Source organism: Rhodnius prolixus, unplaced genomic scaffold, assembly GCF_049639745.1.
Source record: "Rhodnius prolixus isolate KJV_2025 unplaced genomic scaffold, Rpr scaffold_35, whole genome shotgun sequence".
Taxonomy (NCBI): Eukaryota; Metazoa; Arthropoda; class Insecta; order Hemiptera; family Reduviidae; genus Rhodnius; species Rhodnius prolixus.
Window position 1 is genome coordinate 318,987 of NW_027411629.1, and position 16,195 is coordinate 335,181.

Consider the following 16,195-nt stretch of genomic DNA (forward strand, 5'->3'; position numbering starts at 1 on the left):
CGACAAGTACGAGGCTACGAGAATGTTCGCTTTCGACTAGCTCTTCTAGATGGATTGCAACAGGAGCGCATGGAATATCAGGGCGGGACTACATCCAGTACGTACACGTCAACAGTCTACCTAGCCGGATAAGAACATCACGAGGAGCTAGGAGGAATGCAAAAACGGTTACTTGCAAAGCAGGTTGTCCAGAAGGCGAAACAGCTGCACGTGTAGTTCTGCGTTGTTTCCGCACCCACAGTGGTAGGGTGTTACGACACAACGCTGTCTGAAATACCTTGCTTCGGCGCTGCGAATTGGTGGATGGCAGTTCGAGCAAGAGCCTCACTTGCAAACTGTAGTCGGACTCAGGAAACCTGATATCATAGCACACAGCCGATTTGGTAGGAGTAAAGTTTCGGCAAATGATAACGAATGTAACAAAAAGAAATATGGAAAGGGCTAAGAGGGTAAGGTTGGATAAGCTTAACTCAGAAGAAACGAGGTTGGAATTTCAAGAAAAAGTAACAGAACGCCTGAACGCAAGCTACTCAGGAAATCCTAGTGTCAACGAGAAATGGCAGCGAATAATGTCTGCTTTGAAGGAGGCAGCTGTAAAAGTCTTAGTTTATAAGGAAAGAGGTGATAGAAATGAATGGTATGATAGTGAATGCACCCAAGCAATTGAAGAGCAGAAATAAAGCAAGGTCCAAATTCTTGAAGAGAACTAGAACCACGCAGTTTAGAGAACAAAAGAAAAAGGAAGATAGCAAAAGATGTATGTAGAAAGAAAAAGAGAGCTAGGGAAAAGCAGATAATAATAGGAGATACAGCTGCAATATGAAGGAAAAACAGCAGAAAATTCTACAAGTGTGTCAAGCAGATAAAAGTAGGATTTACACAGTGCATGGATTTTTGTAGAGATAAAGAAGGAAACATTCTGGGAGGGAAAGCAGATGTAGTGAATAGGTGGGCCGAGTACTTCCGGGAAATGCTGAATTCAGCGGTATTAGAAAGTAGAGATATTGGTGGAGATCCTGAGTCAGAAATAGAAGAGGATGAAGCAACGGAAGAAGAGATATCGCCGGAGGAGGAAATAGAAGAAATAATCGAAGCGCTTAAGAACAAAGTTTTCAGGAGCTGATGAGATCCCGGCGGAATTGCTGAAGCATAGAGGATATAGACTCATGAACTCGTGCATGACCTCATTCGACAGATCTGGGTGCTTGAAGAAATGCCAGAGGAGTGAAACACGGCGATTTTCTGTCCCATGTATAAGAAGGGTGGCAAACTAAATTGTGCAAATTATACAGTAATAACATATCTGCCGACGCTGTATAAGGTTCTGTAGATTGCAATAAACAACATACTAACCGTGTGGTGTGAAAAACGATAGAAAATACTAGTGGGTTTTAGAAAGAATCGATCAACTACAGACCTTATATTTTCAGTAAGGCAGATGTTTGAAAAAGCATATGAATTTAACACAGCCTTGCATAATGTTTTCGTTGATTTCAAGCAAGCCTATGATTCTTTGCACAGAAAGGAACTAATGAAAACCATGAGAGGTTTGGGAATCCCAAACAAGTTGATGGCCCTGGCAGAGACGACTATGAAAGAAACGAAGCGCCGGGTGAAAGTACAAAACGTCCTCAGGGCAGGGAGACCCACTAGCGCCGGCATTATTTAATCTGGCATTGGAATGGGCAATAAGGACCAACCCAAAAGGTACCATTTATAACAGACTGACCCAATGCCTCGCGTATGCAGACGATGTACTCATTACAGGGCGCACTAAAACAGCATTGGAAGGGGCCCTGGAGGAATTTGAAAGAAAGGCAATGACTCTTGGTCTGAGAGTCAACGAAGAAAAAAACTGAGATCATCCAGGAACCAAGCTGAGATGCCTGAGAAGATGAAAATTAATAATCATGAGTTTGCTGCTGGAGATAGTTTTAAGTACCTGGGAGCGATTGTGACGAACAAAAATTCAATGGAAGCCGAACTTAAAGCATGAACAGCTGCTGGCAACAGATGCTTATTTGCATTAGGGAAAGCTGTCCGCTTGAGAGGTTTGTCACGTGACGCCAAGGTAATAATATGCACAACTATAATAAGACCAGTTGCAACGTATGCTAATGAGACGTGGGTACTGTCTTAAGAGAGCGAAAGGTTGCTTGGGGCGTGTTAGGTGGTGTTAGGGTGTTATGGTCAATGGGGTTAGGCGGTGGAGAATGAAGGCCAAAGACAAGGGTGTTTGGCAGAAGCTTGTAGACGAGGCCCGGGCTCTTTAGGACTATTGCGCTATGAATAGATATGTTGGATAGTGTAAAGGTTTTGTCCTTTTACTAAAAACTTCACAGCTACAACTAATGCCTGCGACTTGTTAATTTAAATATGTGGGTTTGATTAAATAATAAAACTCGCTAAATTTGTAAGTAATAACCTGATTTATTAACACATTAACATTACTCACATTAACATTTATTAGCAACTAACGCTATTCATTACAGTTACCATTTACAACAGTCACAACAGTTTACTGTTACTTACTCACTACGTAACGCCACAAGACTGTTCCCCGACTGACCACTGGACCGCACTGCACCGAATTGCACTAGTCTCTGCTGCACAAACAAAGCTCTACTCACTAACTGACTAACTGCCTGACTAGCTAACTTTGAAGCACTCCGCAACACTGCCTCTCTCAAAACTAATTCAAAACTCTAAAACTAAAACTACAAGACTGACTTCTCCAGCTGTGTCTGCCTCCCTTTAACTGCGACTGCCCCACTCCGGGTCTCTCACGCCCACCGGCCGCTCACTGGCTGAGGAAAACACACATTGCCACCACCCCAATCGGGGCCGCCCTCCTCCAACCTTCTGTCACACTCCAACTCCGTCCGCCTCACTCCTACCTGTCAATCACTGGCTGGGGAAAACACATACTGCCACCACCCTAACTGCGGCCTCTCTCTTAGCTGACTTTTACACAAGGGTGGACCGTTACAGGCTACGGTCACTTAACTCCTGGAACAATCTAGCCCCTTTCTTCTCCGGCGCAGGTAGAGACCGGCCTTTTGTTTACACAGTGGTGGCCTGTTACCGACTTTGGTCGCTCAACCCCTAGAACAATCTAGGCCTTTCTTCTCTGCCCAGATCAACTTCGTTACAATAGAAATTGTGGTTGCTGGAGGTTGACAGGCAGCCTCCAGCTTTCGCCAGTCGCAAATTAAGAAAAAAAAAAATAGCCAAATGCCTCGTCATCTAATTAGTGAGATTCCCTCTGTCCCTATTTACTGGAGTTGCCTGTGAGCAGTTAAAGTGTTCACATCTCTTGTGTGGCGTCTGAATAAAGAAGACAATTGAAGTGGGGGTCTATTTGGTTCCAAATTTCAACTTTTAAAGTAAGTGAAGTTAAATCTCCAACAATAATAAATAGACAAAGACAATATTTACAAATAGATCAGCTATTACTTCTTCTTCCACATACTGATAAATATTTACTTGGGCTTGTTGATTATTCATAAAATTCACTCATATATTTTGTAATAGATCGCTGAAAATAATCTTTTCTTCCATTGATATATTTAATTTAAACCTTCTTCTCCGGCGCAGGTAGAGACCGGCCTTTTGTTTACACAGTGGTGGCCTGTTACCGACTTTAGTCGCTCAACCCCTAGAACAATCTAGGCCTTTCTTCTCTGCCCAGATCAACTTCGTTACAATAGAAATTCATTACTCATTGCAATGGAAGTAATGAATAATAAAATAGGTTGGTTCAAGAACTGGGAAGATCTTACTAGAGTACATAACCCCTCCTGTAATTTAGATGTTACCCAACCAGATAAATTGAAGGAAATATTAAATATTACTCTAGCAAGGTTCGCTTTCGGGTATAGGGAAAAATGTATTGAACTGGCCACAAAAGGCACTTATCACAGTCTGTAGCGTCATTTGAATTAAAACTGTCCGGTAGGACAGTTGTATAAGGGTTGATCATCAAAAAATGCACGAAAAAGCGTTAGGTTTAAAAACACCCAACTTTGACAATTTTTTTCTCTTTTTCTATAAAAGATAAAATTCCCAAATTTTCTTTATAATATAGGGCAAATCCTCCTTTATAACCGTTATTTTTTTGCAACAACCTAGATTTGATAGATTTTGAGAAAAAAGATGCTGAAAATGTGCAAAAACGGCATTTTCAAAAAATGTTCTTGTTCTTCTTGTTCTTCTTCTTCTTCTTGTTGTTGTTGTTGTTGTTGTTACCTTTTTTGTAAACAACGTAGCGCCTAAACGCGTGAACCGATTTTCATGAATGAGGTGTCATTCGATTCGGAATTTTATGTAGATGTGCCTTTTGGGGGTCTCGATCCTGTACATTGAATGGGAGAGGAGTTAGCCCCCCTTTATGTAAGGCCCCCTCCAAAATTATTATTACTAATTACTCTGTAAATATTGGCCCGATTTTGATAAAATTTGGTAGGATGACAGGTTTAGGGCTCCCCTACGTAACATTAAAGCGACGATCTGCTCTTACACTTGTTAAGGGGAAGTATAGCAATCGTTTCTAATTATCGAAACGTGAACCGATTTTCATATCATTCGAATCGAAATTTTGTACAGATTTGCACTTTAAAAGTCTCGACGCTGTGCCTCATAAGGAGGGGAGTTTGCCCCACCCAAGTAAGGCCCTTTCTAAAACTATTATTACCAATATTTCTATAACGCTTAGTCCGATTTTGATAAAATTTAGCAAGAAGAAGCGGTTAAAGCTCCTCTACGTGGCTGTGAAGTGTCATCATGCTCTTACACCTACTAAGAGGAAGTACTGCAATCGTTAAAATTTTCAATGAGTGAACCGATTTTCATCAATGAATTGTCGTTCGATTCAAAATCTTTGTTTTTTAGGGAGAAGTACTGTAATCGCAGTTTATTTTTCTTACTCCTCTTAAAGGGAAGGACTGAAATCGCAGTTTAATTTTGCTATTTACATACAAATTACCTTCCTATTTTATTCAAAACGCTTTCTCAAAAAAATTGTTATTGAGGATGGTTTGGGGACCGCAACTATAACTATTCTTTAAAAAGATCTCTCCAATGGTAGCAACTCCGACTTAACACCTTTTCAGGTTATGATAAAATTAAAATTTATTATTCCCAATTTTAATAAAATCTGTAAAGCAGATATGTAACTTTGCAAAACATACAAAAAGGAAAATCTATCCAAAAGGTACAAAAATCTCTTTAACAAAAACTTACAGTTTAAAATGTTAAGTATAAGGGTTTATTAAAATCTCTTTAACAAAAACTTACAGTTTAAAGTGTTAAGTATAAGTGTTTATTAAATGCCAAAAGGTACACAAATCAGCAAGTACCCAACATTTCATTAATACTTCATTGATATTATTTTAAGTAATTTTACAGCATTAATTTTCATTAATATTTTTTTGAATTTATTAGATGTTTCACAGACCCTTATGCTGGCCAGTTCATTCATTTTCTTTTTCTTTTTTTTTATCATTTAAGTCGCGTCAACATCTAAGGTTATTGGCGCCCGGAGCTTTTTTCAGTGCACTCTCGTTACAGACAACACTGTCCATCACCCGGACAGTGAGCTGTAAGAAGCTCTTAGAAAGAGAAAATCTAAGGGTCTGCAGCTGGATTCAAACCCGGAACCTCCACGTGGGAATCCAATACGCTAACCGCATAGCTAATCCCTTCCCTTTGTTTATTCATAATATTTTATTTTTTTGTTATAATTATGATAAAATGTATATTATATCTTTGTAATTAAATAGGTACTTTATTTTAGCTTTATTCCAAATTATTCTTCTGATTTATCTTTATTATGCTCTTTATTCTGAGAAGTCACATATATGTATGTACAAGCACGTTAAAGTAGAAAAAGGCAAAGGCAGAATCGGCTACTATTTAAATTTGAATCACGGATTTAAAATAATATTTCAGTCTAGAATTCGTCTTTCCGAAGTATTTGTGAGCACAAATAACGCGTAGGTAATATCAAGTAAATTATTCAACAATAATTATTCATTTCTCAATTGTAATTTAATGTAGTCCCTCTAATTTTACTTATAGTAAAATACTGGAATAATTATGTTAGCTGTCATAAAAATATGCATTTCTTATTTATCTTATATTCCAAATATATAACACTGTGGGATGAATACCTAGATTGAGAATGTAATTGAAGAAAACTATATTATTTGCGATAAAGCCAGATAATTATTACCTATTATTATAAACGTTTGACTACTACATAAAATAACAATTACTTTAATCGAAGAATGAACTTAAACCGACGATTTTTATTTAAAAATAAATAAATAAATGAAATCATTGATGAATGTTGGTGTAAGCATTTTTTTAAAAAAGTTTTTGAATTTTTTAGCCTCATAATTATTTTTGATTTTTTTAAATAAAGTTTTTCTTTTTAACCTGTGATTAATAGTTTGTTGATTAGATATTACAGTCAATCTAAGTTAAAGGTGTTCTACTTGAACAAATATTTTGTAGATTAAAATGGCCAGCATAAGGGTCTGTGAAACATCTAATAAATTCAAAAAAATATTAATGAAAATTAATGCTGTAAAATTACTTAAAATAATATCAATGAAGTATTAATGAAATGTTGGGTACTTGCTGATTTGTGTACCTTTTGGCATTTAATAAACACTTATACTTAACATTTTAAACTGTAAGTTTTTGTTAAAGAGATTTTAATAAACCCTTATACTTAACATTTTAAACTGTAAGTTTTTGTTAAAGAGATTATAATATTAATTACCTGAATTCAGTACCAATAGGAAGTATTGGTATTAAATGCCAAAATCAGTAAAGGATTGCTTCAGCGATTCTTATAAAGAAGAAACACCTATTCAAACAAAAAGAGAAAGAACAAAAAGATCACGCTCGTCTCCGAAAACACCGGAAGAACTAGAAAGATGAAAAAAGGGCTCACTAGAAGTAAATTGTTTGAAATGGAAGGTGAATTAGAAAAAAGGATTTTGTAAGACTTGCTTTTACATATGAGTGAACTCATTGATTCCAAACAGTTAGCTTTCGATAAAGACCAATAGAAGCCCACTTTTTACATATACATTTAAATTACACATTGACTACATATTTAAAATTTTGAACTATCCGGAAAATAGATTCTGTAAACTCATTGCAATGGAAGTAATGAATAATAAAATAGGTTGGTTCAAGAACTGGGAAGATCTTACTAGAGTACATAACCCCTCCTGTAATTTAGATGTTACCCAACCAGATAAATTGAAGGAAATATTAAATATTACTCTAGCAAGGTTCGCTTTCGGGTATAGGGAAAAATGTTTTGAACTGGCCACAAAAGGCACTTATCACAGTCTGTAGCGTCATTTGAATTATAATATTAATTACCTGAATTCAAATTTAAAACTAAAGGATATTAGTATTGTAATGAAGTGTAGGGGCGATCTACTAAATTTGAATTGTAAGCCATCCATGATAAATAAAGAATATCGGTGCTCTCTGTGTAATTTAAACCAGAATGAAGATACGTTCCATTTCATAGCAACCTGCCCGGTGTTGAATGAATTTAGGAAATTCGCCTTCAATAAGACTAGTCTAACTCAAGAAGAATTCATTCAAATTTTAAATGGAATAGATTGGCAAAAATTGTGTCTCTTTGTAAAAATGGCGGAAAATTATAGACAATTTTTAGTAAACCATTTTAATTATTAACCATTTTATTAAGGTATTTCTGTTTTGTTTTTTCCTTATCAGTTTTTTTATATATGGTTTTTTGTTCTTTAGAAATATAAGTTTGTTTTTTAAAAAGTCGAGTTTGTTTTTTGTTAATAACGGTAGTGCATTTATTTATTTTATATTTTATTTTTTCTCAATTTATTTGTTCATTAATGCCAGAAACGTCATTTTATTTGTTAGTAACAGCTCCTGACAGACGGATAATCCCATGTCAGTAAAATGCTTAATTTATGCTCAATTTATCTATCTATCTAGCTAGGCTAAGGAGCCGCCAAAAATTTCGGTAGGGCAAAGGCCAGTCCGGCCGGTTTAGTCTGTGGTGGTGGTTCGCCCTCCGGAAGGGGTTCAGGATCCTAGGCGGAACTAGCTAAGTTCAGTTAATCCACATATAAAAAACATTAGGAAAATTGGTAATAAGGGATTGGTACTTGAAACTGGTTCTGTTCTGGATACGGAAATAATTGTTTCACATGATGGGTTAAAGAATTCTGGATTTAGGGTTGAGGTACCTGATCGTCGGGGTCCCCGAGTTATTGTTTATGATGAAGATAGGACGATTTCTGAGTCAGACCTGATTGAGGCAATAATCGCTCAGAAAGATTTGTTAGGGAAGTTGAGCCTGAATTTCGTAACGATTTTAAATATAGGTTTAAATCTGGTAGGGTTAGGGAGGACTTGGTGAATTGGGTGGTTGAGGTTTCACCTGATGTTAGGACTCTCCTGCACTTAAGGGAGCGTCTCTTTATTGGATGGCGTCCTTGCAGGTTGCAGGACTTTGTTGGTGTCAGTAGATGCTGTGTCAAATGTATTGCCATATAGCAAAATTTTGTAGGCAGAATATGATGATTTGTGGCCATTGTGGAGACGAGGGGCATGAAATGAAGGATTGCACGAAACGTGGGGAACTGGGAATTTGTATATTATGCAAGCGGGCTAATAAGCCCCATGCACACCCCTTAAATGATCGTTTTTGTCCAGCTTATTGGTACGCGTTAGATAGGTCGGTAGGTCGAATTGACTATAGCTCGTCCTAATCGGTCCTTTAGGGTTTTACAGGTTAATGGGCAGCGTGCTTTGGCGGTTGCCGGCCAATTGAGAATTAAAGCTGTGGAGGAAGAATTGAGTGTTCTTTTATTACAAGAGCCCTACTTAGCTTTCAATAGAGAGTCTGGCTAATCTCGGAACTCACGTGTGGTTGTTGGCAGTAGAGAAAATGAGCCTCCTTGGGCGGCTGTGGTTGATTGTGATAATATTAATATTTTTCAGTTGCGTGAGTTATGTGATGCTCACATTGTTTGTATACATTTCTAACGTACGTTTGGTGAGCTGTATGTTGTTAGTATGTATTGTCAGTTTAGGGACTCCATTGATGTCAAGACGTGATAATATTTTGATGGCCCTGTTTTGATTGGGATGGATGCTAATGCAAAATTTCCAATGTGGTTTGGTTCTTAGATCTTGTATGAGGTCCAGAATTAAGCTGGTGTTAACAAAATGAGCTTCAATCCTTTGAAATCTAAAATTCTGTCGGTAAATAGAAAGAAGATAAGGCACCGTGTGTCAGTTTTCCTAAATAACGAAAGGTTAGAACAGGTTTCAGAATTGAAATACCTTGGAGTTATTTTTGATGAAAATTTACATGGAACTGTCATATAGAAAATACAAAACAAGATGCACCCAACTGATACATCGTCTTTCTAGGACTGCAAAGGTGTATTGGGTGTGACGCCCTTCAGATAATTTATTCAGGTGCCATACTTCCTCTTTTACTATATGCTGTTCCCGCTTGGATGGAGGCCCTAGAAGTTGGCTATAACTGTACGAAGTTGTGTTCAGTTCAAAGATTAATTGCCCTTCGCTTAATTAAAGGATAGCCTTGTGAAGAAGCAATTGAAAAGGCATGGGACCATTTAAAATACCACTGCCAAGATCATGAAAGAGGAAGAAGCCAGCTAATTCGATATGTACTTTCAACCGGATCAGGATGGTCACTCCAAAAGCAAAAACTAATTTCGAAGCAATATGTACGTATGTCAGTTTGTTAGTAAAATCAAAATAAACAACTAAGGTTAAACAACTTGTATATATAAAAGAGTGTACACAGACAGATGTGTTAAGTTGAAATAATTCTAATTTAAATGCTTATTTTCTGTATCTGCTAGTGTTGTAGTTATGTAAATGTAAAATTTGTGATTATGTGGTGTTTAATAGTGATATAGTAATATATACATGTTATATTGTAAATGGAGCATATACATATTGTATATATATGAATACAATATATATATTGTAAATATATATATATACAGGGTGTCCCAAGCTATATGGATAACGACTTTTTCTCGGAAACTAAGATAGCTAGAAAAAAACTAAAAAATACGTGTTCCCTTAGTTTTTTGTTAGGAATCCAAATTTACTTTGTAAATTTTTTTTGGTGCTGCCAGAAGCGAGATACAGGCACCAACTTCATTTTTTCAAATGGGAAGGTGCGGTTTTTATTTCAGAAATAGATTCCTCTATTTTTTTAAAGAAAAATTTACATGAACGATTTTTTTCTGTGAGCGATATTTTAGAAGTTATGAATGAAAACATAATTCTTATAATAAACGTCAAAATGATAATATTTTAACGGTTTTTCGATTAAATAAGAAGAAAAGTACTATTTTATTATAAATTTCACTCCTCATTAATATTACAGATCATGCCCGAAATGGCGTCCACCATTAGAGATGCATAGACATGCACTTTCCTGCCAATTGTCCCTTACTGCCAAAGAAATAGATTCGGCTTTAACCGAGTTACAGGTATCTATTATTCTCTGCTTTAGTTCATCTACAGATGCAATCCCGGCTTGATTCTGATGCACCTAGATTTAGAAATGCTTTTTGATAGCCCATCAAATTTCCTATCGAGATATCTCTTTACATGCCTGATGGTGTTATATCCATCACGGAGGCTATTCAGTGGCCACCTCTCTCACCGGATTTGACACCTATGGACTATTTCCTTTGGGGATACCTGAAAAACAAGGTGATTATTCATAACTTTTTTCTTTCTTTTCTTATTTCTGCTTATCGAAAAGCATTTCTAAATCTAGGTGCATCAGAATCAAGCTGGAATTGCATCTGTAGATGAACTAAAGCAGAGAATAATAGATACCTGTAACTCGGTTAAAGCCGAAACTATTTCTTTGGCAGTAAGGGGCAATTGGCAGGAAAGTGCATGTCTATGCATCTCTAATGGTGGACGCCATTTCGAGCATGATCTGTAATATTAATGAGGAGTAAAATTTATAATAGTCTTTTCTTCTTATTTAATCAAAAAACCGTTAAAATATTATCATTTTGACGTTTATAATAAGAATCATGTTTTCATTCATAACTTGTAAAATATCGCTCACAGAAAAAAACAGTTCAAGTAAATTTTTCTTTAAAAAAATAGAGGAATCTATTTCTGAAATAAAAACCGCACCTTCCCATTTGAAAAATGAAGTTGGTGCCTGTATCTCGCTTCTGGAAGCACCGAAAAAAATTTACAAATTAAATTTGGATTCCTAACAAAAAACTAAGGGAACACGTATTTTTTAGTTTTTTTCTAGCTATCTTAGTTTCCGAGAAAAAGTCGTTATCCATATAGCTTGGGACACCCTGTATATATATATATATATATATATTAGAATGTTCTAAACTGGCTCAGTACCTCCCAAGGTTTATAGGAAAATCCCAAGCATCGGTGAAGTGGTAGATTGGATAATCACTCCAAGGCGTCAGACTCTACCATCCATTCCACTATGAATGGAAATGCAAATCATATCTCGCTCCAACTCCTGGTTACCACATAGTCTCTTTCGTGAGCTTCCGGCGGAACGAAGCTGGCTAATTGAAATGACGAATCCCTGAAGTTTTAAAACCCCTCCCCCGTAAGAGAAGGTATATCCATCTTTACCATCCTAAATTTCCGAAGGCTTACAATAGAGCACTTTCCAGTTTTAACTAGGAAAGGCTTCACACACCAGGTGTGAGATTATTACTACCTCTATCCCGAATATAGGAGACATCCTCATACCGCCTCTTGTTCTTTTTCTAATACCAGTTGTCCAGGACCCCACGAGGAGGTAGAGACCGGATTTCGCCCCCTTAACTGGAACCTTTTTATCCAGAAAATAAAATAGGAGTTGGAGTAAGCTTTCTTCTTTAGTGCTATTCCACTTTTGAACGATGTCACAACCTATCTAATAGTATTGAAAATTAATATGATGCTGGCATTGCGAATTTTAGGATAATCTCTAGAACGATCTTTAAATCTCCCGAACGATAGCTTTTTAACTTCCTAATGCCGTTTATCGCTTTTATTTGAAAGTTTTTTTTTCATGACTAAATTTAAGCTCATAAAGAATTCGAAATTTTAAGGAAAGCTTGAGAACTGGGTAAGTCGTGTGTTTCTCATCAGATTGTTTAGTCCGCAAGTAAAAGCAAGTACATGTTAAATGTAACAAAAAACTACTTCTGTACTAATTCGATTGCCTTAAGTCGCCAGTATATTTTTTTGTATAGCTTTTAAAGCTGAGCAGTACCCAGAAATGGCATATTAGAAGGTATCATGAACACCCATTTTCCTTAAAAACAAATTTGTATTCATTATTAATGCATTCATTATTCAACGATCAGAATTACTTATTTTATTTCTTTTTTTTTTTGTGACATTTCTTCTCACTATCATGTGTAAAATCAGCACCACACTTGCAGGCGATGCAGAAATTAAAGCTGGAAAAAAGCACACAATAAAGAGAAAACAACTTTTTTTTAAATTTAGACAAATATTAAATTTCCAGGAAAAATAAACAAAAACAGCTTAGAAAATCAAAGGGTGAACCAAGAAAAAAAGATACAATGAAACCGTAATGCTGAAATACTTAGTACTGTCAATTATACATTATTGGAAACCTGAAGAAAACCAAAGCCTGAGGAAAGCTAATCTACTTTTTTAAGTTCTTGATATATCTGTAGAAGATTAGGTTCCAGATTCAATGAGGAACTCTCGTGCCTTGAAAATGTTGAAGCCGTTCTATTTTGTTTGTAATATTGGAAAAAGAACCGTTTTTTAGGGAAGTATTCCGTTTGTAATTATACGCAGCTCTATTAAAGCAGAAATATCATTAGGAGAAAATGGTACTATAAAAGCCAATCTATTATTTTTAGATGTTTTTTTAAAAAAAAGTGGGTAAAAACACAACAAACCTAAGTTGCAAGGAGTCCTAGAGGCTGGTTCTCCGTAATTTCAGCTACTTGTTAACAGCTGATTTTAATTGAGTGAAGGCACATCTGAGAACGTCAATAAGTCAAGAGAGGTACCGTAAACTGGCACACAGAGAGTGCTTAAAAGTACAGCTTCAGTGATGATGTGATGCCGCAAATCTTGCTGAAACACAGGAACCTGCAACAAACATGAAGCTTGTTTTTTAGGGTGGCCTAAAAAACTAGTCTTAAATATTTCTAGAATGTAACAGAATACTGGAAGAAGCCATCTTATAATAACTTGTCGATAAATATTTAATATTATACACGTACTTGAACCGACATCATACTTAAACGACACTTTGGAGGAGAGGAGAACTTCACCGCTCCCTAAGCAGGCAACTTTTCCCGGGGAAAAGTATTTCAATAAAAGCTATGGATGTACCGTTGGCAATTACAATATAAAGTTTATAAAACATGGTAGGAGCCGTTTTCAAGAAAGAAACAAAACCTCAACAATCTATGTTGTATGGTGGCACTTCCGGCAGGCTGGTTTCGACCAAAATCTGATGTCTCGTCTCTTGGTAGCACCTTAAGAAATTTGTTTTCGTTGTCAGGATAGGATACACACAAAGACCAATTTGTAAAAACTTTTTCTGGTCTCAATAGACCAGCGGTTATTTCTGATTAAAACTCAAAATTGAAAATCTGCTCAATTGTAATACTTCCTTTAATGAGGGCTAAAAGAAAATAAAAAACTATAATACACATCTTAAGTTCCTTAAAAGCAAATTTATGAACATTCACTCTTAACCGCTTCCGACAAACTATATCCATAGTTCACTAGACTATCAAAATTATTGGACTGGTTTTGCTTAATGGCTTTTGGTAGCAGTACATCTGATGTTTGGGGAGAAGATGCTCTCAGCTCGTTAAGTTTTTGGAGGACCTTGTAGATGTGTGTATAATCTGAAGTAGAGGCGTAACCGGGGATATGGAGTGAAAGGGGAGGCCGCGTCCTTGGGCGACCAGCTTTCTCTTCGGGAGTGAGGGACCGTTTGAGAAGTGTACGGGCTAACACTCAGTCTACCGTCAGCGTTCGCTGTGTGATTTCTCTTGTCCATGCTTGCAGTTGGTCTGCCGCTTTAAGTATCAATAGTTATACCTCTACTCCAACTTAAAACCTACAGCTAGTCGCCAAGAATTTCGTCCTGCCAGAGGTAAGCATTACTACTTATTTCGCCCAATTTAAAAATCCAACTGTACAAACTAGCACGCCAGTTATTGCATTTTCAGAAAGAAAGTTTAAAATAAAAATTCTACACCTACTTAAAATCGTTGGCGTAATTTCGGTAAATATTGGCCGGCAAAAGAAACAAAAAAAGAAATCACTGTAATGTGGCCACTTGTAGATGAAGATTTGTACCAAAACCATGTCAGGCCTACCTGCTAGCATCTAACCTTCCTTTTTCAACTACTTTCTCTTACGAGGAAGTAAAATTTCTGATTTTATTTTTACCGGAAACACGAAAAAGTTCTTTTTTAATCGGTCTGTCAGTCTGTCTCGAAATATGCCTCCACCGTAACTCATAAATCAAAAATCGCAGGGTACTAATTTGATATAAGTAATACTTACTGAATGGGTTCTTTGGATATCTTCAGAAACTGCTCCAAAGATTTTCTTTAGCCTTGTTCATTATACTACATTTCTGTAGTTCCACTGCTTTTATTTGTCCGCCCACTACACCTAATTAGTAGTTCGACGTAAAGCCCACCTGAAAAAATAGGCAATTACTTTAATTTACTTTTTCACTACTTTTATTTGAACATTTTTACTGGAAACTTTATTCAAGCGAGGGTTATCAGGAAGAGGATAAACGCAAGTGTTCCAAAATGTCGTTTAAGTACTCTAATAGGACTAGTTCTAACACCTAATATTTATAAGAATAAACCATAATTACTAATTAGATGAAGTTCTAATCAGTCCACCGGAAGTAGGACTTTAGAAACGACTTTTTCGAGTTTGCAGCATTTTTTTATAAGGATTTCGGACATGACAGTATTATACCTATCATGTTTTTTAGGGAATATTGATTTCATGGAGTTCTGCGGCTGTATTGACCACTCGCTTCTGTTAAAATGCATTCTTTTAGTAAACATAAATTATGAAGTTAAATAATTTTTTTTTAATTTTTAAAAAATGTTTAATGCTGGCCAGACAAAAAACAGAAAAAGATTTATTTTCCAGGGAAAAAATATTATTAAATAATTGTGATAGCCCTACAATATGCGTGCAAAGTTAAAAAAAAAAGCTAAAAATTCAATTCATTGAAGTACTAGTCCCACATTTTGAGTTATGATCATGAAACGGTACTTACCAAAATCTTAGATATGTAAATTGCAGGTTTAAACCTGTTTTTTTTTTTTTTTTTTGCAAAAACTTTTCTTTTACATTCTTTCAGTGGAATGTTTTTTAACTATTCTATCTTTGGAAATTGAGTTTTCTCCTTCAATTTTAGGAACTACAATGCTTATGTTTGTGTATGTGAGTGGAGCAGAATATCTCAAAAGCGACATGTCTAAGAGTATGGTATATGTATACGGATTTTATTCAGTATGTTAAGATGGAATATGTCGGTAAAGGTTTTTATTTTGTAAGGTGCAGGATAAAAATTTAGTACAAACAGAAGTGGAGAAATTTCAAGTACTCTATGTGAAAGATGAATGGGTTGAGTGCGTGGATTTAATGAGCTAAGTTTAGGATAGTCTGGAAAAAAAGTATACATCGGTGTGAATATTTTTTGCCGATTATTAGTAAAAACAAATGAAATGTTAATTTAAAATGAGTACAGATAAAGAATTGGCCGAATAGTTAATAATGCCGACGCTAATGGTCACAGCTGCCTCGAGTTCACTAAAACAAAAATTGGGGCAAGAGATCTAGAAAGAGTCACGCTAACCCCCTCCCCAATACCGTCTTATTACATGAAACTAAATTTAAGCCAATTAAAAATTATTAAAGTTTCCAAGTTTAGGGAAAAATGTCTGTTATTGAAGCCTTAACAGAAGGTGGTGTGTATTTGGCTCCCCTACTTGACAGTAAAGGAAAGTGAACGGAGAAAGTAAAAAGACCGGCTTAGGTGTAGCACACTGATTTGTGTCCCACTAGTACACTTTATCCACTAGTCTGAGAGATCCTGAGCTCTTCGCAG

At 36.1% G+C, this 16,195-nt stretch overlaps 2 protein-coding genes across 2 annotated transcripts in view; one reads left to right on the plus strand and one right to left on the minus strand.

Moving 5' to 3' along the window:
* Positions 1-12,980: 12,980 nt before the first annotated feature.
* mim (missing-in-metastasis) overlaps positions 12,981-16,195 on the minus strand; it is a 159,191-nt gene continuing 155,976 nt past the window's right edge. Inside the window, exons 15-16 of the transcript XR_012461662.1 lie at positions 14,620-14,758; positions 12,981-13,182 (exon numbers count right to left, since the gene is read on the minus strand). The gene's annotated coding sequence lies outside the window, so the exon portion shown is untranslated. The remainder of the gene's footprint in view (positions 13,183-14,619; positions 14,759-16,195) is intronic.
* Positions 14,066-16,195, plus strand: part of LOC141459957 (uncharacterized) — an 89,676-nt gene continuing 87,546 nt past the window's right edge. The window contains exon 1 of the mRNA XM_074139521.1: positions 14,066-14,203. The gene's annotated coding sequence lies outside the window, so the exon portion shown is untranslated. The remainder of the gene's footprint in view (positions 14,204-16,195) is intronic.